General features: G+C 44.0%; 1 protein-coding gene across 1 annotated transcript in view; it reads left to right on the top strand.

Moving 5' to 3' along the window:
- The first annotated feature begins 11,801 nt into the window (after positions 1-11,801).
- The window catches only part of LOC127233614 (cell surface hyaluronidase-like), a 70,680-nt gene continuing 59,631 nt past the window's right edge, over positions 11,802-22,850 (top strand). Inside the window, 1 exon segment of the mRNA XM_051200156.1 lies at positions 11,802-11,819. The gene's annotated coding sequence lies outside the window, so the exon portion shown is untranslated.

Here is a 22,850-nt window from a genome sequence, read left to right as displayed (position 1 = left end):
CTCACATATGCCTGCTCTTGTACCTCACTGTACAGTTTTTGGCAGCAAATATTAGTATTTTATTTCTCCAACACAGCATTTGTTGGTTTCTTTCACTGGTTCAAGTTACAGTATGCAAACATATTTTTTCACTTATGTGTACTTTCCTTGGTACAGTTTGGTTTCTAGTATTGACCACTTTAAGTCCATTTGCTAAACAGTTAGAACATAGTTTTGTTTAAAGTAATAAACAAAGGGACACAAAAAACCCGCGTTAAAGCTTTAACAAATCAACACAAAGGATTGGAGACTTCAAGTGACTGTGCTTGCCTGGGTTTAATCCTTAGCACTGCATAAAAATAAAATTTAAAAAAAAAAAAAAAAGAAAGAAAGAAAATAACTGACTCCCACATGGGAAAATGTATCCAGCCTCATTTCTAAAGAGCTAGATTGTATGATCATGGTATCAGTTGTTTTCTACTGAAATATAGGAATACTATGTATACTCTACTAATATATTTCTTTTTGTGTGGTGAAGGAACAGGAACATAGGATTTTTATTCAATGCCCTTGGTAAAATACATTGGCCTGACTCCCTGTGAGGGACTGGGCGGCAATGACCTTTCAAACATTATAGGAAACAGCTTTGTTTAGGTCAGAGTTTCTTAACATAATAGATATTATTGAGAGTTTGGGGGAGTCTTTGCCTCTTTCTGTGAGTGGGGATATTAGGATCTTTCCTGGCCTATTCCCATTAATCACCAGTAGCACTTTACCCCAAACCTTTGAATGCAAAAATTAAAACTGCCTCAGAAGTTGCCAGATACCCTGTGGGAGAAAAGATCACCATATTTAAGAGGTACTGATTGATTTGGGGGGTGGAGCTGGCAGTATGTAATCTCAGCATTTGGGAAGCTGGAGGCTAGAGGACAGAGAGTTGGAGGTTATCCTAGGCTAAGAGTGAGACTGGTTCTAAAGAGAAAGGAAATGAACACTCATGGGTTAGGTTTATCCTTTGTTTTCTTGGATCTAGCTACAATGTTCCTGCATGGTTACATTAATGGCTGAATTTATTCAATAGGACAGGCAGGACTAGGTTCAACTGGAATATTGAGGTTGCTGGATCTTTCTCTCTGACACATGTGGTCTTCTTTTCCCACATGGCCTCTCAGTCCAGTGGCTGAGTGAAGATGCTGTGGTCTATCCCCATTCTAGCAGAATGTTCGTGTGGTAGCTATCAGCTGCCAGTGACACAGAACCCTGCCTGGCATGCATGCAGCTATTGCTAATTTTCAACCAAGCAGCCTATTTCTCCATATTTCCATAGAGTGAAACACTGTGCATAAAAGTAACCGATACTTATGACTTCCTTGGTGTAGTGTGGGATCTGGGTAGAAGGCAACTCAAACAGAAGTTCAGCAAAGCAGTTTATAGCTGGCCTTTCCCAGGTGCACAGACTTTCAAGCCTGGCTCCCCAGACTCTCAGACCTCAGTTAATCCCTTTTCACCAACACATTTTATCTTTCTTGTCAACATTCTCTTGAATGATAATTACTTCCTCTAGATCTCAGTTTAACCTTGACATTTTAGGAGAAGCATTTCCTGTCCCTATTATCACAACTGTTCCTTCCCCCATCAAGAGACCTGTCTCTCTGCTGTAAATGCTCTCCTTATAGAATGTATGTGTGACCCAGAGAAAGCTATATGTCCAGCCCAGAGTCAATGGGAAAGATGTGGATGCCAGGGCCATCAATATTTGGGAAATGTAAGAAATGCATCCAATTTCTTACATAACAAAACTCCAGAAGAAGAAGAAGAAGAAGAAAGAAAAAAAAAAAAACTTCGGAAGAAGTTACTTGGCAGGAATTCAAATCTTCCAAGGTCTGCATTTCTTGGAATCAAAATACATGCTCAAGTTTCATTTCTCCCTAGAAACCATGCTGCTCTGTATTAGCCAATAGTGCAAGAATGTGAGCCTAAAGCTCTGACCACTCAGAATGGGGTACAGCACCCGATGATTTAGGAATAAAAACCTTATGGGAGACCTAGTTGGGTTGGATGTCACTGCTTGGTAGATTTAGAACAGCTATGCACCCTTCTACAGCAGGACAGCTTTTTCGCCTTGCTGACAAACTGGTTTGCCTTGTCGTGTTCTTTGACCCTGGATCATTTCTTACAAATATAGTTTCCTTCTTACTCAATAATCATGACTTCTGTTTACTTTAGAGTTTGTCACAGTCTGTGCCATTGTAGTTATTTTAATGAGAGTTATTTGTTCACTTGATCCCAAGCTGATAGCACTGTTTGTTTATGTTTGTTTAGGTGGTACAGGCTTGCTGGAGGAGGTATGCCCCTAGGGATGGGCTTTGAGGTTAAAAGCCTTGTGGCACTTTGAGTTTGTTCTCTGATTCATGATTGTGGTAAAGGATGTAGGCCTCAGCTTCCTGCTCTATCAGACATACATACTGCCTGCCTGCTGGCACGTTCCATTGCCATTATTGACTCCAATCCTTTGAAACAGTAAGCCAAACAAACTTGGTTATGGAGTTCTATCACAGCAACAGAAAAATAACCGATAACAGTGCACACCCCTGCCTTCCCCCAGCCCCCAAATGCTAGGGCTTAAATCCAGGGCCTTGTGCATACTCAGAAAGAGCTCTCCCATTGAGCTATGAGCTCACATGAGGAAGAACCCGCCATACTTCTCGGTACTTGATAAAGCACTGACCAGAAGCAAGTTGGGGGAGAGGGGATGGTTTTAATATGCCTTACAGGTTATAGGGAAGCCAGGCAGGAGCTCAAGGCAGAAACCTGGAAGCAGGAACTGAATCAGAGACCATAGCCCAGCTCTGCTTACTGGCTTGCTCTCCATAGCCTGCTCAGCTTGATCTCCTGTGTAATTCAAGACCGCCTGGCCAAGCTTGGACTGACCCTCCCACATCAATCATTAACCATGAAAATGCCCTCTAGACAGGTCAGCAGATTAATCTGATTGAGGCAGTTACTTCCCAGGTAACTTCCTTGTGTCAAGTAGACAAAAGCTAACTTATCACAAACCCTATAAAATGGGGGGGACTTTGTGGTTCCATCTACCTTCCGGAATCCTTCAGTGTTTAGCACAGGGGGAAACAGCAGCAAATGATGTAGAATGAACAGAATGTAGCTCACCCATAAGAGATGTAGTGATGCAACAACAGAAAGGCTTAGAAACTTTTCCTCAACTTACACATTTTATTTGCCCACAACGCCTTCGATTAACTATGTAGGTTTTTTTTTTTTTTCTTTTCTTTTTTTTTATTTTTTTAGAGACAGAGTTTCTCTCTAGCACTGGCTGTCCTGAAAGTCACCCTGTAGACCAAGCTGGCTTTGAACTCAGAGATCTTCCTGCCTCTGCCTCCTGAGTGCATGAATTAAAGGCATGTGCCACCATGCCTGGCTGCATTTAGCAAATCTTTATATGCAAATGGAATATAAAATAAGATTTTCCACTTTGTCACGTAATGGCATCCCCCCTCCCCTCCTCTCTTTTCTTCTTTTTTAGAAACATGGGACATTTAAAAGTCTTGTTAGTCTGTCAATATTATTTAAGTGATTTGTATCTAGATTTATTGAGGCATAATTGACACATAAGAATATTGAATATTGAAAGCATACACTTGAAGGTTTGATACACATGGATCTTGGGTAAGGGCCCATTACACATAGTAGGCCAGTGACCTTCACGTCTTTCAAAATAGTTTCATGCTCATTTTCTCAGAGTGAAATGTAGAAAAATAATTTAAAATTTGCAATTTAAAAAAGTAATTTAAAATTTAATTGAATGCTAACTTTAAAAATTCATTAACTATGATTTTTCAAGTCAAGGTGAACTTACAATCCTAGAGAACTCTTTTCCCACCCAAAGGTTCTGGGGATGCTGAGGGAATCTATTATGACTTTCACATTTAAACTGGTTTTCAGTAATAACTCTGGGAAGCATGAGCTTTTGAATAATGCATTTTGGGGTTATTTTAATAGCCACACATTACTGGAAATTGCACGTTTCCTTCTAATGTGCCTGTTTGAAGAGAACACAGGATTTCTAACATTACAAGGCAGAGTGGATTTATACTTCTCTGAGTGCCTGGAAGGAAGGAATAAAATCCAGGGAATAACACGTGATTCAGGACATTGGTATTATTCCAAATTGAAATTTATGTGCTGGATGTCTCCATTTCTGTTTGCTATGACAAAGCACCTGGTCAATTTATAAAGAAGGGAGGTCACAGTTTTGAAAGCTGAGGAAGGGCTTGGGGGAGGAGGCACCACAGCTCTTTCTGGAGACCACATGGCAAGTCAGGAAGCTCCGGAATCAGAGGCTCAAGTCCCCCTTTCTAAAATTTATAATAACCTATTCCCTTGAGGAGCTAACCCCAGAGTCTGGATAGGAGAGAAGTACAGTAATTCCCCAGCCTAATCTAGATCCTCCACTTGGCTTCAGCTTTTAAAGGGTCCATCACCTCCCCCATCACCACCTTGACAGCTAGCTTCTAGCACAAGAGCTTTGTGGGCCACACATGCTGTGCTGTGTGTGTGTGTGTGTGTGTGTGTGTGTGTGTGTGTGTGAACATGTACTCTCTATTCTTACAAAAATTCATTATCTTATTAGAAATCTCTCAGTATACTGCACATATGAGCATACTGAAGTGATGCCACCGTTCTTTTGTTTTGTTCTCTTTACAGATGTCACAAGATACATACAATAAAGGAACATGTATCTTAGGCAAAAATGCTAGAAAATCTTAATAAAGCTACAGGAGCAACTTCACTCAAATTGAGTTACTTGAAACAACGAATAACCATTTGCAAGGGCAGTCCTCAACTGTCAAATGAGGAGCAGCAGCAGCAAGAGATGCTCTCATATTCTTAGGTCAGGTGCCAGGAGCAAAGAGCACCACATATGTAATTGTGGCTGTAAGTTATGAAAGAAAATGCTAGAAAAAAGAAAAAATCAAGAAAATATATCACTTAAAAATATTTATAGTGGGGCTGGAGAGATGGCTCAGAGGTTACGAGCACTAACTGCACTTCCAAAGGCCCTGAGTTCGATTCCTAGCAACCACATGGTGGCTCTCAACCATCTATAATGAGATCTGGTGCCCTCTTCTGGTGTGCAGGCATGCACGCCAGCAGATTACTGAATACACACGATAAATAAATAAATCTTTAAAAATAAAAAGATTTATAGGGGGCTGGAGAGATGGTTCATGGTATGGTCAAGCGTTTGCTGCACATTATGGGAACCTGACTTCAGATCCCAAGCACTCTAGTACATGGCCTGGTGTTGTTGAATGGCTGTAACAGCAGTGCTAGGAGGCAGAAACATGGGGATCCCAGCCGCTTGCTGTACAGCTAGTCTAGCTAATCAGTGAGCCCCAAGTCCAGTAAAAGATCTTGTGTAAAAAAACATAAGGAGAAAGAGTGATAGAGAAAGACACTCAATATCCACTTTGATTTCATATGTGCATGTGTGCACACACTCTGATACAGTTCATACAGCATGCACATACACACACGGTCACCACCACAACAAAATATTTTGTGTGACTTTTTTTTATATGTTATATGAGGTTACTTTTTCCCCAGAGTAGAAGCTCTTGGTTGCACCAGGATTACTTACATCATAAGTTAAGGCAAATGGCCAGCAAGCTCAACAGCAAGCATGCAGCCTCCATTAGGATCAATAAGTGTGAGAATGTAGTTGGCTGGACACAGGGAAATAAAGAAAAAAATGGTCTGTAGACACACAGCTGGGCTGGGTGGAGAAAGGTCACACTAACATTCTGTAATGTTATTGCATGGCTTCTAAAACTTAATTAAGGTGTGGATGGGAAATGGCCTATCAACACCTTCCTCATGAAATCATTTCCACACCCATGCGCTCACTGGTGCTAACAGGAACAAGTATGACCTGGTCTACACAACTCTAAAATGGCCATATGACCTTCTCAGGGTGAAACTGTGAAGGTACTAAGTTCTAGCAGGCTGGAGGAAAACTGCCAGAGGAAGAGAGGATGAGAGTCAAGGGATGCTCTGTCATAAGAAGGTGGAGGTGACAGGCATGCTGAACACAGGGACTCTAATCTTCTCCCTGTCTCAGCATGAGGTCCCTCACCTTCCCAAGGGCACATCCATTTTCATCCACCTGGCAGGTAACAGGAGCTAGTGGGTTTATTTATTCATGGCCTTCAGGAATGGCCTGGGTTCCAAGAGCAGCCAGTTTCCTGTGCCCCCTTTAAACCACTGTAAAGGGAATCTGATTTAAAATTCCAGTTTGGCCTAATCATGGGGAGCTAAAGAAGAGATGATCAGAGAACCGGTAGCAGAAACTGATGGGAGTTTATGAATAGCTCTTTTAAAATGCAAATGTGCAACCCAAAGAGGAGAGACCTTGGGCATCTTGATCAGAGTTATAGTATTGGGCTGTGGTCCTGAATTCTAACCCAGGTCATCTGACTAAAGGATCTTAACCCTCAGACAAGGAGTTTTTTTGCTTGGAGACGGTGAAGACATAGTCATACAGAGTGGGAGTGGGGGGATCCTCTGAGCACCCCCTTCTCCTTGTTGCTTTGACAATAGTGGTAAGGACAACAAATACCATGTAAGTGGGTGCTATTCCAAGGATGGACCACGCCTAGTAGCCACTCCAGAGAGTATCCAACTTATCATTTAAACCCAGTCATTCTGCTGGGCCATGCTAGTTGAAAACCTCCCTTGGGTTGGTGGCTGGTGGTGGGCATTGAGAGCACACTGCCACACAGCTAGCTTCTCTTCTCTCAACTGCTTCCGGGCCCTTCCACTTCAAGTGCCACCTGGTGGACAGGCCTAAAGGACACCCTGCCACTCTGCTCAGAGCCTGGCTCCCTGGGAGCCACTGTCAATTTCACGCATGCGGAGTCTCTAAGCTTTCACCACTCTATCTCCTTGTTCCTCCTTTCTTACCTGTTTCTTTTGGATTGCTCCTGTTCCAGATGAACATCTAAAATAAAGTTTATAAAATTTTCAAAAGTAGTCTATGAAAAAAACATCCAATTACTCCGCTTAACAGATTTTAGTTTTGAAGTTCAGTTTTAGTTTCATAGGAAAACTGAGCAGAAGACAGTTAGTCTTCCTGACTCTCAGCGTCCCTGCCCCTGGTTTGGCAATGAATGCAACAGTGGAAGAGCTCTTTACATAAAAACATCTAGTAAAACAGTTTATATGAATTTCGTGATGACTATTTTTAGCAACAGAGTAATTGGACCACTTAATTCTAATGCACTCTTGGGCAAGCTATTTAAACATTTCAGGTTCAGCGTTACATCTCCAAAATTGGCTTAATGACTTTTGGGAGGATTTATATAACATATTTGAACTCCAAGCAAAGTGCCTGGTGCTCAATAGAGATCCAGAAGAGAGGCACTTTTGAACAACTTTGGTGCAAGTCAGGATGCAGTGTAGCTCAGAACCATATTATCTATTTGTTAATTGATAAATCAGAGCAATGAATTGATCCTGTATTTCTAGAAGTCTGACATTTGAACTCAGTTTCATAGTACACTAGTGACTACATCACAGCTAGTACACTAGTGACTACATCAGCTTCTAAGGAGAACTCTTCCTGGACCCTTCCTGCTTGTGGTGGCTGCTTTCCTCCCTGATTCCTGGGTGTGTCCCTTCTGTCACTGCCTCCCTGGTTCCACACCTTCCACACCATTGCATTTTAAATTTCTCTGCCTTCCTCTCGTGAGTGTGATTACAGTTAGGGCTCACCTTGGCAACTCCGAAAATCTCATTCAAGACTCTTAATCTAATCACATCTGCAAAGATGCCATTTTCACGTCAAGAAAGTAAGAGGATTAGAATCTTGATATATAGGGCCTTGTGTGTGTGTGTGTGTGTGTGTGTGAGAGAGAGAGAGAGAGAGAGAGAGAGAGAGAGAGGCCTGCCACTCCACTTTTTAAAGAATTATTTACTTGTCTATTTTTATTTTACATATCGATCCCAGATCCCCCTTCCTCCCTCCCTCTCTCCCTTTAAGAATTATTTTTATTTTATGGCATTTGGCCTGCATGTGCGTCTGTGTACCAATACCGTTGAGGCCAGAAGATGTATCAGATTCCTTGGAACTGGAGTTAGAGACCGTTGTGAGCTGGCCTGTAGGTTGCTAGGAACCTGGGGCCTCTGGAAGAGATGTAAATTTTAACTGCTGAGTCATAACTCAGAACTCCCCACTCCCTGGGGGGTCTCAAGATCTAAACATCTCACTTTGAAGCCACTGAAATTGTCCTTCTTCCTCACAGTTTGTCACAGAAAACAAACTTCGCTGTTACTTTTAAGTCATCCTTTTTCTCTCCCAAAAAGGGAGTGGGGCTGGAGATGGCAGATAGGTAAGAAGGGTTCTGTGACATCTCAGAAGTAGGTGGAGCGGCCCTTGGGTGCATCTTTCCAAGGATTTTAGTTAGTGGATGCATTCTAGAGTGGTTCCAAATTCTGCATTTTGCAGACACCTCTGACTCAGTGCATAGAGCTTTGTTGGGGGAATCCAAATTTTTCAGGATCTTAGGGAGATTCTTATCTGCCCCAGTCTGGAAACACTGATTCAGTTCTTTTACAAAGTCCTGAACCAAACCTTGGAAATAGGGGGTTCCCCTTCCTGCCTGCTGGTGTGTCATGATTACATGGTTGAATTTTTACTGGAAGGGTGGTGAAAGCAAAAAGCAAGACTGAAAAATGGACACCCCCATCTGTACAGTATTCGTTGAGACAGTTCCCTAGGGGAAACACTTCTAACTCTGAATTAAATAGCAGATGATGACTGTCCCAATTTGGCAGTCTTGCAGCTGTCATTAGCTCCAGACCTCGTGGGTCTAAGAGATTAAGCCAGGTTGCGCCCTTTGCTGTAGGCAAGGCTTTTCCTCTGCAAGAGTAACTTCTGCGAGGGGACCAGCTGGTGGCAGGGTTACTTAAGCCATCCATCCCTCCAGTGTATTTTGGGTGTAGGATGGGCTGAGGAGTGGTTTTCAGAGTTTTCGTTCCGCCTGCTGCAGTTTCAGCCACTCTAGAATATCGTGGATAGAAGGCGTGGCCAGACCTAGGTATATTTATTCTGGTCCCTTGAGCGAGATGCTGGGGCTGCTTCAGTCTCCCAACTCAACAGTCTAAAGGGAAGAGCACGCTGCCTCAGCGGGGAGAGCTGGGAACACAGATCCCTTGCTGGCTGTGTGGGGGCAGTCGAGACGCCGTGACCTGAGGCTCAGAAAGTTTGGGGTGTGTGTGGGAGCTTGCGGGAAATTATTGGTGGATAATGTGGTGCCGAGGCAACTTCATTAGGGGAGCGATCAATGATGATGTCTAACTCAGCTATTGGGTGATGACCGAGGAGAACTGAAATTAACCCTGGGGATGGGTGGTGGTGGCTATGGGGGTTCAGCAGCTTAGTCAGACCAGAGAAAATGCAGGCTCAGTTTCGAGTGATGGAGACTGTAGGCTCACACCAGCTCTGTCAAGAAGGGACAGGGCAGCAGTATTAGATTCAGCTAGGGGTATGAAGGTAGAGGGTCCGGCTTAGCCCTGGAGGTGATGGATGCCCAGTAGCGTGGTCGCTTCGCAGGTGATAGGGTCGCAGGCTCTGGTCAGCAGGAGACCACGGGGAACAGATTTAGGCTCAGCTAAGGTTACTGAGGAGCTCAGACTCAGGTTCAGCCCAGCCGGTTCCCGCGAACGCCCAGGTAGTCGTCTGTAGTCAAGTCCAGGGCGCGGCTTGGAGCCCTGGTCTTGGCAGTGCCAGTGTGAGCCGTTCCCCGCTGGAGTCAGCGGGAGGCGCTGAACCTTCGAGTGATGCTCGAGGTGGGAGGAGCCTCCGCCCCTCGGACAACAAACCCCGCCCACCCGCCGTAGGCCCCGCCTCTGCGCCAGCCTCCCTAGCTCCCGGCCGCCTGCCCAATCCGCGGCACTCTCGGCCCAGCGGAGCCGGCGCTTGTGTGGCCGGTGGCGGCCGAGGGGGACCCTAGCGAGCTGCGGCGCTCGCCGACCCGGGACCAGCGCGGCTCGGGAACGCGCCCTGTCGCTATTGTCTCAGAGCCGCACGGGCTCGCGCCGCCTGACGGCGATTCCCCTCCTCTTCTCCGGGAGGGAAAGATCCAAGAACGCCAAGCCGGGCTGGCTGAGGAGGTGGCCGCGGAGGGAGGAGCGTTACTCCCCGGTCGCCACTGTTTCTCCTCCGGCGGAGGTTGGGCTGTCGCCGCCGCTGGCTTCAAAGAGGCGGCGGGTCCCGGGTTCCTGGACATGGAGGGGCGATCCGCGCGCAGGGACTCCGGGAGCCCTCTCCCGCTCCTCGGGCCACCGCGTAGACACCTGAGTAGACCGACGCCAGGAGGGGGAGGGGAAGGTAAGGCTCGGGCGGTCTCGGGTCCCCAGCCCCGCCTCCTTGGCGGTCTCCGGGACCCGGAGGGCGCGGACCCGACTCGCGCACCTTGGCGTCCTGGAAGGCCTGGCAGTCCCTGCGCTGGCGTTTTTTTGTGGAGAAGCACAACATCCAATGGGTCCCAGCGTCCGCCTTTGCCGGCGCTTCCTCCGGGGTTCTCTGTGCGTCCCGAGACTCAACCTTCTTCCATGAAAAGGGGTCCTTGGGAATCGGGGCTTGATCCTTTTTTTTTTTTTTCCGTCCACATTGCGTTCCGGAGAGGGTAACAATGGACCTCTTAAAGTTGGCGTGAACAGCCCTAAACTTTCTGGAAAGGCTGCGTGGGGGATGCGGACTGTAGTGGCAGATTGGTGGAATGTGCATTGTGGAGCTCTAGGCGCCCGCGAGCGCGCTTGTGTAGAGTTTGTGGGGGGATCTTTGTCTCCTGTTCCCCCTGAATTACAGTGACCCTGATCCTAGTGGTAAGGCGAAGCTTCAGAATCTGGGCATCTTTAAAGCTGGGGACCAGTTTTAGCACAGGACCACAGTCCCAAGTTCCCCCCTTACCCCGAATGACTTGCCAAAGAATGGGGTTCTCACTGTGAGTGCCCCGAGGGGCTGCACTTAATGCTACTTACTATCCTCCAGCAATAGAACCAAGGTCCTGACTTGCCTGCATATCCTCTGCTGAGGGTTGATGTTTGTCACCCGCCTCTCTCTGGAGCGGAAACACCTCACTTAAGTCCTCCGATTAAGGTTAGGAAAACAGACTTTGATATATGTTTCCCTTTCATCAGCATTTAAAGATAGAGTGTCTAGTATTATAGGAACTTCTATTCGACTCCACTCACTGCTTGGACTCCCTGTGTGAGTGGGATGCTGCACAGTCGCACAAGTTGAAGGTGTGCAGATGTCTTGAGAGCTCTAGCCAGGAAAAAGAGTTTAAAGGGAGAGGAGGCTGGAGAGAAGTTCCATCCGAGCTGAATTCCCACTGCAACCAGATACATCTGTTGGAAATGGCTGCTAAACCCAAATTAGAGAGACCCCTAAAGATTAAGGAAGCTTGAACCTCAGCAGTGGTCTGGGAGTCCTACTTTGGTGTGTCCCCCAATATCTATGGAAGAGTTCTTTGAATTTGCCATTTCTGGGGAAAGCAGAATGCTTACCCAGAATGCTGTTCCCTTGGAAATAGAGGCCAGCTTGCGATGGTGTTTCTCCTGTCTTTGAAATAACTCACCTAGTTAAGTCTAGATTCAAAGGAAGTTGTGGGTTGGGACTGGAAATTTGTCTTCTGACTTTAAACTCAGTCTGCCTCATACTGTTTGCCTTACAGGACAGAAAGTTAAGGTTAGAAGTGAACTCTGATCAATCACCTGTTCTCGGGCCACCTGTGGATGAGAGTAAGCTGAGAATTGTGGTGAGTATGTATATCTGTGTGCGTTTGGGTGTATACAAGACATTAGGGTATACATTCTTTGTTGGACTCCCATGACGTTCTGTGCAATAGCTGTTCTATGGCTAATTGTTGAGGAAGGTCTCTCTTTCCTATCTAGCCTGTAACTAGTGGATTTCCTGAAGCATTAGAATCGAATGAAAGTGGAATGTGGCAACATCCCAGTTATGCTCTAGGAGACTAGCCACGCCTGTCCTCACAGCTACCAAGAAAATGGCAAAGTAAATTGGGCTTGTGGGCCATTAGAAACCGAAAAGATCATACCTAATAGTTGTGTGCCACATTTCAGAAAGTGAAAACCAAAATCACTATTAAATTTATAGTTTAAGACCCACATTTGTAAATGTCTATACTTTATAAAGTATGCTGAAATACTTATTAGTAATGTACTCATCTGTCCATCTGCTTTGGATCCTATAACTGAATCAGTCATCATGCACAGACAGCTTGGAAGGGCTCTCAGCATGCTCTGTGGCACTTTCTATTAGTGGGAGAGGGAAGTGGAAGGAGTGGCTGGCTGCAGATGGGGAAGCCAGAGGGCAGGAGAGCCCTGGTGTTTTCCACTAACAAAGATGAGTAAGGCTGCAGCTGAGGAAATGAGTGTAGCTGGGGACCCAAGCAAACCAAGAACATTAAGATCTTACCAGTGTGTGAATGGAGACCCACTGTACCTGTGCTTCAGGAGGACAAAGGAAGTTGCCTGCTGAAGGTTGGGCAGTAGAATGGTTTCTGAAACTGTTTGTTAAATCAGACAAACAATGAGAGACAGAAAATCAGCATAAGAAAGGCCACTTTTTTTTTTTTTCCTGTTTTATTTTTTAAGACAGGCTGCCTCTTTTACAGCCATCATGGCTGTTCAGGTTACTGGCCTGCCACTACACCCAAGCAAAACTGAAGGTGGGAAGTCAGGCTCAGCTTCAGAAGAAGGTTTTGGCAGTTGTTAACAGTTTGCCACTAAATTTCTTCATCTATGAGATAAATTTTAAACTGCTTGTTGACTGCATATACTGCAGCCAATTAAGTTTACAATTGACATGCAAATTACAGAATCAACACTGCCAATCCAAAGGTACTTGATACTGTAGTTTTAAGGAAGCTATAAGTAAATATAAATTATAGCTTAATCAAACTGGCCTCAGCCATAGGTTTCCATTATTGGGTCTTTCCAGAATGGAAGCAGGTGCTGGGGACTGCCGCCTGGTTGCTAGTTCGTGATGTACCTCCTTTCACTCACAGAAAAGCTTTTACTGGCTAGGCTTGTGAGAGGGAGGGGCTGTCTGGTCCAGGGCATCACTCGAGGGCCTTGTCTGAGTCTGTCTCCCAAGCCAGCTCCCTTCTACTGGCTGTCCCAGCAAGGTTAACATAGGAAAGGGGTGAGGTAGGGCAGCTGCATATCTGAGACTATGAAAAATCATTTTATTTTCTCCATTTGTAAAGAGTATAATTTTCAACAGTTAAATGCTCTCCTAATGGCAGCTGTTGTCAGGGTGCAACTTAAAACTATAAGTGGTACTTGCTTTAGTTCTCTACTTGAAATGGACACAAGGTTAGCTGATGTTTTAGAAATTGCTTTGGATGGAAATCCAAACTCAGATATTTAAAGTTATAAAGTTAAATGTGGTTCTTTTGGGTAATGTGAATGTGAGCCAGGGTATTGGACACTGCTGTACATGCCGAATCCTGGCCCGTGGTTCCAGGACATCCTAAAAATAATGATAAAGCAAGGGAGTGGAGACCCGAGGGGTCACTAATTAGTGAGGTCATGTAGTAAATTGATGACTGAGCAGGGACAAGACCCACTTTGTTCTGTATTTCCAGACGGTGACTTTCCCCACCTCCCCATTTATTCTTTTTATTCCATTTTGCTTTTGTTGGCAGTTAGTTATTTAAGTGTTCAAATAGTTTTCATTTGGGCTTAGAAAGCCATTGTACCTAAGTTTAAAGGGTAGACCCATGTCTTTTCATCTCCCATATTTATTTATCCAAGATATGCCGCATGTAGCAGGGTGGTAGTTGTGATAAATTTCTGTCAAATAAGGAACTCTGTAAAAATGTTAGCTTACTTGCATTTTTTGTAAACAGGATGCAAATTTGCAATATTGTAGAAGTTCACTTTTTTTTTTTCCCTAAGAAGCAAGTTCCTGGAAACATTCAGACACTTTGTGAATCAGGGTAAATAGCATGCTAAGGTTATTGTGTGTGTGTTCTTATTTTCTTTTCTCTTTGCTCATTTTGAGAAATCTTTAATGTTGGTTGTTAAGACCTGTGTTCAGCAAATACCTTATTGCATATTTAGATTAGGCAGGGCACATGGCACCAGATAGAAGTGTAGGGTGTTTAGTAAAATGTCTTTTTTTTTTTTTTTTTTTTTTAGTTTTTTGAGACAGGGTTTCTCTGTGTAGTTCTGGCTGTCCTGGAACTCACTCTGTAGACCACGCCGGCCTCAGACTCACAAAGATTGACCTGCCTCTGCCTCCTAAGTGCTGGGATTAAAGGCATGGGCCACCATTGCTTTACTGTAAACTGTCTCTTAAAAAAAAGTGAAACAGATCAGGAAACTGTAATTATTGTCTCCTTACAAATGAGTCTTTTGATCTATGGGACACATTTGTTTTGAAACTATTAGTGGATTTCCCCTGTCGACAGATTTTGTAACAAGACATTCTCTTTACAGGTGTGAAATGATGACTTTTCACATGAGGTGCACCAGGGTGCCTTCTTAATTTGGACAGTAGGCAAAAGGAAAATTGTATTTATTAAGAACCTATGCTGTTGTTTCTGTTTGTTTGAGGTATTGACCAAGTAGTTAGGCTGGCCTTAAACTTTGAACTCTGAGACTGCCTCCTTGCACCTGTCACATGGATGAGAATTTTATGCTACACAAGTTGCTGAGGAGATGGTCTTAGCTTTAGTGTATTAAGATAGTTTTAGCATTGTGTAGAATATTGGGGCATGGTTGCTGGAAAGAATTAGTAGTTTAAGGCAATTCATATTGAGCCACTGAGAAATTATCCTTATCGATTCTGAGTTTGATGAAATAGTTTTTTGTCTTTTTTTTTTTTTTTTTAATGTGCATTGGTGTTTTGCCATGGGTGTTGGGTCCCCTGAAACTAGAGTTACAAACAGGTGTGAGCTGCCATGTAGGTGTTGGGAATTGAACCCTGGTCTTCTAAGAGCAAGCAGACACTGTTCTTAACTGCTGAGCAGCGTCTTGTTCAGATCTGGATGCCAAGTCTCTTGAGCGAACCAGTTATTGATTTGGAAGCTTTTACTTAGTCATTGGCTTTCATTTGAGACACTGGGAAGCCTTCAGCATTATAGTAGTTTTGGCTATTGCTTCCAATACTCTTCCAAAGAATGACTAGTTTGGCAAGTTTAGTTAGTAGCAGAAAATATGCCTACATCTCATTTCATAAGAAATGAGAAAGATCATCATGGTGTCTTTTCTTTGAAAAGGCCACTACTATAAAATCAACTTTGTTGACTGACTAAGAAGCTCGAGAAAGATTATACTCATGAAATTAAGTGTGTGGCTTTCATTGCTCACTGAGACTGCATTGATAACCACTCCCCAGCCACTGTATGGCATAATCAAATATAAATAATTGCTGTTTGTGGTGAGGAGCTAGCCCTGTGAAAGGAAATCAGATATATTCAAAGGTCTAGCTCACAAGGTCAAATGTAGACATGGCCTGACCTACAGCTATTTTCACCAGGATCAGCCAGTAGCTAGCTTTTTCTAGATGCCCACATTGTTTTATCTTGACCTGGAACCTTTTAGTCTTTTTTGTTCTTGTTGCCTTTGTTATTGAGTCTGAGACACTTGACCTGGTCATGCTTCTCAGGTTTTCAGCCCACCCTTGTTTAGCTGTACAAACTCCAGCCATCATCTTGCTCTTGGAAGGAGTAACTCCTGAGTACCAGGCCTGCAGTCTTGCTGAACATCAGGGCAATTGCTTACAAGATGTAATATGGCTGCTTTGCTTGGCTGATGTTTCACATTCTCTGGGGAAAAACATGGAGTATGCCTTGTAGCCTGGCTTAGAACTTACCTGCAATTGCCATCATGCCTTCAGGATCCAAAGACTAGGAGAGACTTCCGTTTCCTCAACCATCTTGGTTGTTGTTGCTGGTGCACTGCCAGTCAGTGTCAGAGCTCAGATATGGCTGTTAGTACACTCACAAAGAAGGAGAATTTGCAGCTGTGGTCCCAGGTGATGGGCTGTTAGGAAACATAAAGTGTGTTGTATTCATGGAAACTGAATGAGATCGCATAAATTCAGATCCAACAAGCTAGTTTCTTTGTCCCACATGTACTCTGTTACATGTTGATTCCCATTGTCTCCCCACCACCCTTGGCTTAGCAGACTTAGAGCTTCTTGATTGGTGGGCCAGCTATGTGCATGCTACATGAATGTGTGTGTATAAAATGTGTATGTTGTAACCACCATGTCCATTGTGAGGCAGAACTCTTGTGTCAAGAGATGGTGGAGCACACCTTTAGTCTCAGTGGAGAGGCAGATGGATCTCTGTGTTTCAGGTCACCGGATCTACATAGTGAGTTCCAGGACAGCCAGGACATAGAGAAACCCTGTCTCAAAAACCATACATAAACAAACTGGAATTTGTTCTTGTGTTCTCTGATTAGAACATTTCATTTTAGGGGGAAGGGGTGGTGGTATACTTGGGTCCTGGTCCCATGATTGAGTAGCCTGGATCATTTCAGTTTGGGCATCTTTGATAATTGTCCTTCGTTTGAAAAACAGGCCATAACATAGTGTTTATTCTGTAAGCCATAGCGTTTTAATGTTAGTGTGTTATTAGATCATGAGCTCTTGGTGTATTTGTCCTTATTAGTAAAGCTTGTCCCCTACCTTAATTCTACCCACAAACTTCCCACCCTGCACTTTCTTCTGGAGCAACATTTTAAAGGGTTGTCAGTCTGTAGAGGATGCAGCCAGCCAATGCAGGTTCTGGCAGCTCAGCCCTTTGTTGTGTTAATTAAATCGGCCTCCTTCAGGTCAGACTCCAGCTTTGGGTTATTCTTTGGAAGGTCAGCTGCAAGGGGATGACGTTAGTTCGCTTGGGGGCCTCTATTGTGGGCCACTGCACAGCCATCTGTCTCTGTCAGCAGGTTGGAAGCCTCTGTGTCTTTCTAGCCAATGGGGAACAAGGGTGAAGTGGGGGGGGACTGGCCTAGAGAGCCTTGGAAGGGGGGGTCACTTTTTAAGAGAATGAATGGGGGGGGGAGAGGGAAGGAATCTGAAGAAGAGTAATGGGATTAAAAGAAACAGCAGAGGACCAGATGCAAAGGACTCTTCTGCCTTTGTCTGATTCTTCAGCATGAGGAACCTTTTCGATCTGTGATCTGTCGGAAGGAGGAACCACACAACATATAGCTGTGGATCTGCCTGGGCTTTTCTTTGGATTTGTGAGTGGGAGCAGGTCCCACTCTGCAGAAAGGCCAGCTTTGTAAGGTAGGAACAAGGAAACAGAGTCAGTAAAAGTTGCTCTGGCTAACATCTGCCTAAGGCAGGTTCCGGTTTTCTGTGCCAAGCAGCAGGGCTCAGGTAGACTGCAAGGGTCCTTTATTCAGGGCAACTTTTTGTCTTGACATCTTTTTGCCTTCTATTTCAGTTTGGTTATGTGACACTGAGCCCGAGTGAGTGAATCCAGCTTGGGCTGGTGCTTGGTCCTCCTGAGGATCTTAGTCTAGAAGAATGCCATTCATAATCCACAGCTCTGCAGTACGCCTGGAGGCCGTGTGCTCAGCTCCCTTTTGCTTCTATTTCTGCTTGGGCAAGTGGAATTAGCTGTATTTATTGCTGCCTCAACCCTCCACTCTGTAGATAGGCAGTATTTTTCCTAACACTGGGTGAAGGTGTACCTCAGCCTTGGGCTTGCTTCAGCTGTTGAGGACTTAGGGTTGTCACCCATTGCTTCTTATGGACTTCCATTAGCAGAGTTGAAAGGGCAGGGCTGTTCAGGATGTTTATTGTCTGACATCTTCCTCATATGGCTTGAAGGGTAGGGACATAAGAATTATTAAAATGCTTAAAGGACACTTTAAAAACAACGACGACAAACTTCTTATTGACTCTTTGGTAGTTTTACATCTTGCATCCCAACCTGTCCACGTCCCAGTCCCCTCATATCTTTCCCTCAACCTTGCCACAGCTCCCCCCCAATAAGGAAACAAATCAAAGTAATCAAGCAAGCAAACAAAACAAAAAAATCCAAAACAAAAAAACCCCAACAACAAAAACCTCTTTGCTTCTTCTTTCCTGATTCTCTGACATCCCTTCCTTCATCCTGGTGGTGATGGAGGTGTCATGGCTATCAGTGCACCTTTTTGCCCCATCAGTTTTACTGGCAAATGTCTATTGCAGTGAGCCACTGGTCTGGTTCAAGGCCTCTGGTTTCTGGTACTCCACCCTCACTGGGTCCTCACTGGAACTCCTCTGGGATAGCCTGTGGCCGCCCTGAGTCTTGGAGGGGTATCGTTCCATAGGATCAGTCCCTTCACTAGCTCCAGTAGGTCCTAGATGGGGTAGATGGGCCAACTCAAGGGCTGGCAGTGGGCCTGCATAGTAGGGAAGCCCCTGGGGCCATCAGGCCACCCACCTCAGGTGAGGGGGTGGAGTCAGCTCTCCTATGTGCATGCCTTCAGCATGGGTTCACCCTGGCCTGCAGTGAGGGGTGGGGGCCATCTCTCTAGAGTGCAGGGACCAGCTCTCTTGCTGTTGCTTAAAGAGAGCACTTTACAGTTAGAAAATATTCACTTGGTTGACTTTTGGTCTCAGGTATTTGGAAATATCATTAAAATTTTTTTTTAAAAATTTATTTTGTGTTATGAATGTTTTGTGCACATGTATTATCTGTGCACCATATGCATGCCTGGTGCCCAGGGAGGTCATAAGGAGGCATCATGTCCCTGGAACTGGAGTTATAGATGGTTGTGAGCCACCATGTGGGTACTAAAGAATTGAACCCATGTCTTCTCCAGGAACAACATATTCTCTAACCACCTCTCCAGCCCCTAATTGTCTTTTCCATGAGGGATCTATATCTGCCCAGATGATTACAATGCAGCTTGCTGAGGACATACTCAGTGAAACTGTACCTAACTGGTTAATTTCACTAGAAACACTTACTGGTTTTTAAATGTAAATACTGTGTTGTTTTGTTATTCCAATGTAAATGATTAGTGGCAGCAATTTTTCTTTTTTAAGTGCAGTTAGTCTTTTTAGGGTTGTGTGTTTAGTAGGTTCTTTATAATTTCCCTGCATTTTCTATAAGTAGACTTAGTATATTTTCGAGGAGTGTTTCTTTGTGAGGAAGATACAGTGGATAATACTTAGTACTTAATTTTGGTCCTATTCATCCTATGCATCTACACTGATCAAGTGGAGAAGGCAGACAGGGAAGTATACAATAATTACTTTCTGAATCCCTTATCCTTTCATTCCACGGGGCCATTTGTAATAGGGCACATCTGTTTCTCTCGCACCTGGGACCCTTGACTGGGATCACAGCGCTTCATGACAGTGAAACAGGATCACTGTAAGTAAACTAGTTGCAATAAAGTCTGCTAAGATTTCAAAGCCAGACAGTTGCAGGGATTGTGACATACCCTGGTGTTGAGACTGGATGGAAATGGCAGGGATTAAGAGATGCAGTGTCCTGGTGGAGGGGGTGCCCTGTAGCAGCAGTGCATATGGACTGTGGGGCCTGCAGTTCTCTGGGGCTGTGTTTATTCAAGTCTGAGATCTCAGAGGAAAGCGCACACAGCTTTTTCAACCTGTTGTTTTCTTCCAAGTGGCCATCATATGTATTGACAGGATCGTGCAGAATTCCTCATAGTGGTTATTTTTATACTTACCCCTTTCCAACCTCTCTGTGTTCCACAAAAATCTATGTGTTCAAATACACAATTTTTATGTTGGAAGTTTGAAAAATTAAAGATCCTAAAAAATTCCTGGGTGCTGTTTATTCCTCCCCCCTCCTACCTCCGGTTTCTCTGTGTAGCTCTTGCTGTCTTGGAACTCTACTGTAGACCAGGCTGGCTTTGAACTCACAGCTCCACCTGCCTCTGCCTCCTAGCACTGGGATTAAAGGCATGCGCTACCACCGCTCTATATTGAGCAGCTTTGTGTATTCAAGCCTGAGCTCATTGTGTAGCAGCAGACACAATCTATGTAAATAAAGGTTGAGTAAGACATCTAACATTATCCCTTAAATTAACCAAACTGCAAACTTGAAAGTCACTATGATGTTATTTCCTGTCATGTCTCAGATTCTAAGACAGGAAGTTGGGACTATAGTATCTTAATTGAAAATTCAAAGCAGCTGGGAGCCAACAGCTTAACTGGGCAGAAGTTCAGATGACTTTAGTAAAATGTAGTATTTGCTTTTATAATTTGAGTATACCTCTTCTGGAATATTTTACTTTTTGTTGTATGTTTTTACTATTTGGACTCAACACTGATTACATTGTAGAGATTTTCTAAGATCTTAGTAAAAAGAAAGATTGCCTACCCAAATTTTAACAAGTTGCACAGACATTCTTAGAAGCAAGGATTGGTGGCCATTCAGTTGATTGTTGTTTCAAAACTCACTACTTTGCTTAGGAAATCTTTGATTAGATTATGCTGATATCTTGGCTGTTTCTATAAGCCTAAGGTTTCCATTTAAAAATAGATTCTCTTGGGGCTGGAGAGGTGGCTCAGCATTTAAGAGCACTGGCTGCTCTTCCAGAGGTTCTGAGTTCAGTTCCTAGCAACTGCATGGTGGCTCACAACCATCTATATACAGACAGAGCACTCATACCAAAAACAAAAACAAAAAAACTATTTTCTTTAAAATTATAGGAGGAGCCAGGTAGTGGTGGTACATGCTTAATCCCAACACACACACACACACACACACACACACACACACACACACACACACACACACACACACACGGAGGAACATGAAAGAGTGTAAATGAGGCATGAGGACTGGATTTTTTTTTCCCATGAGACAAGGTGTAGCCTTGGCTGTCCTGGATCTCATGCCATAGACCAGGCTGATTTTGAACTCACAGAGATCCGCCTTCGTCTGCTTCCCAAGTGAGTGCTGGGATTAAAGGTGTGTGCCACTATGCCTGGCTTTTGGATTCTTATTGAGTGTTCAATATGATTGGGTGTGTGCATGTCTGCTGAAGGGCAGTGGGTAGAGGGCTGGGTGACATAGGGGATTGATGATGATGCAGAATGAGAACAGGTGTCCCCCATCAATGTAATAAGCATCTTGGTGTGCATCTGCTGTATCTGCATACAGAGGATGTCCCCTTGATCCATCTCATCACTTCTTCCTGTCAGCAAGAAGTGGAAGGAAGTTTTTCCATATTTTCCTTGTGTCTACCACATTTCATACTGTGTGATTGAATCCATTATAGCACATTGTGGAAAGGGGTAACGTTTAGCCAGCTAGTTTGTAGAATTCCTGCTTGCAGATGTTGAATCAACCTATCAGTCAGCAGACTGCAGGCTAGAATTGTATTTTGTAATAGTTAAACAAGAACTGACTCTTTTTTCTCTCAAAATAATGTTCTTAATTTCTCCCAGTTGCAGTCAGTGACACAGATTAGTTAAGTTTCTCAGAGCCTCAAGAATATTGAAGTGTTAAATGGAAAATTCCTGGGCAGTGGGGAGAAGAGTGGGGATCAATAGGAGAGAAGGGAAGAGAGAAAATAGATATCTGTAGTTAAACAGATTTTCTGGGACTAAATGCAACACAAAATCAGACAGATTTTTACCCATCTCTCTTTTCCTTCCAATATGTGTGTATATGTAGATATTTATTAAATATATGCCTTATTGTACGTGGAACACACACCACACACAAGCACACATGCACATGTATGCGCACACACCCCTCTCTCCTAGCACTCAAAGAAGTATGGGATGTGTAGTATTTTGTTTCAATTCTCAGGCCCTTCTCATCCACCCACCAAAATAACCCTAAAACCTCCCTGTTACTTTAATTATTTTTCTTGAGATGCATATGCCTCAAATAGTGGCAAAGCTGCAGGAACACATACAGCTGATAAAGAGCCACATATTAGTTTATGTGGTATTGGTACAGCCAGTTACCACAGAAAGCACTTATTTTTAATTACCATCATGTTTAAGGGCAAAATTGTTTTTAAAGCTATAAGAAGGGGCATGGCTTTAAGAACAGTATTTTTGAAGGGGAGGGATTAAACAACTGATGGTTTTAAAACACTGCACTGTCTTGTCTAAGAGGCCATCTCAAATCTCTAGGTACGCGTTTGCTCTTCCTGTACTGTTTAAAGTCTCCTTTCAGCCTTATGCTTCAATTAATTTACTTCCATATGCATTTGTCTCACTTGGTGTTTTCACTTAACTACTCAATAAGTAATTGCTGGTTTTAAACCACAAATTCTTCCAAAGGAATTAATCATAAATGCTAGAAAATTATGCTTTAAAAACTGTGGGATGTTTTTCTGATCTCTACATGAAAGATTTGGGTATTCCCATTGTGGGTGGCTTGTTTGCTTCAGGGGCTGCGCCATACCATAGTAGCATACACTCCTTAATGCCAGCACTCAGGACATAGAGGCAGGCAGATCTCTGAGTTCGAGGCCAGCCAGGGCTATTACACAGACACCCTGTCTCCAGAAACCAACCAACCAACCAAGCAAACAAACAAAGCAAAGTATAGTAAAATGTGAATGAGCCCCTTCTGTATAATCTGATTTTCACTACAAAAAGGACCTGTAAAATGTGACTGGTGGGGGCTGGAGAGATGGTTCAGTGGTTAAGAGCACTGACTGTTCTTCCAGAGGACCCAGGTTCAATTCCTACCACCCACATGGCAGCTCACAACTGTAACTCCAATATCTGACACCCTCACACAGATATACATACAAGCAAAGCAAAACAAAAAAAAATTACATAAAATAAAAACATGAGGCTCCAGTAAAAT

This window comes from Phodopus roborovskii, unplaced genomic scaffold, assembly GCF_943737965.1.
Source record: "Phodopus roborovskii unplaced genomic scaffold, PHOROB, whole genome shotgun sequence".
In the NCBI taxonomy this organism is placed as follows: Eukaryota; Metazoa; Chordata; class Mammalia; order Rodentia; family Cricetidae; genus Phodopus; species Phodopus roborovskii.
Note: the sequence above shows the minus strand (reverse complement) of the source record. Positions and strands in the feature narration are given on the sequence as shown.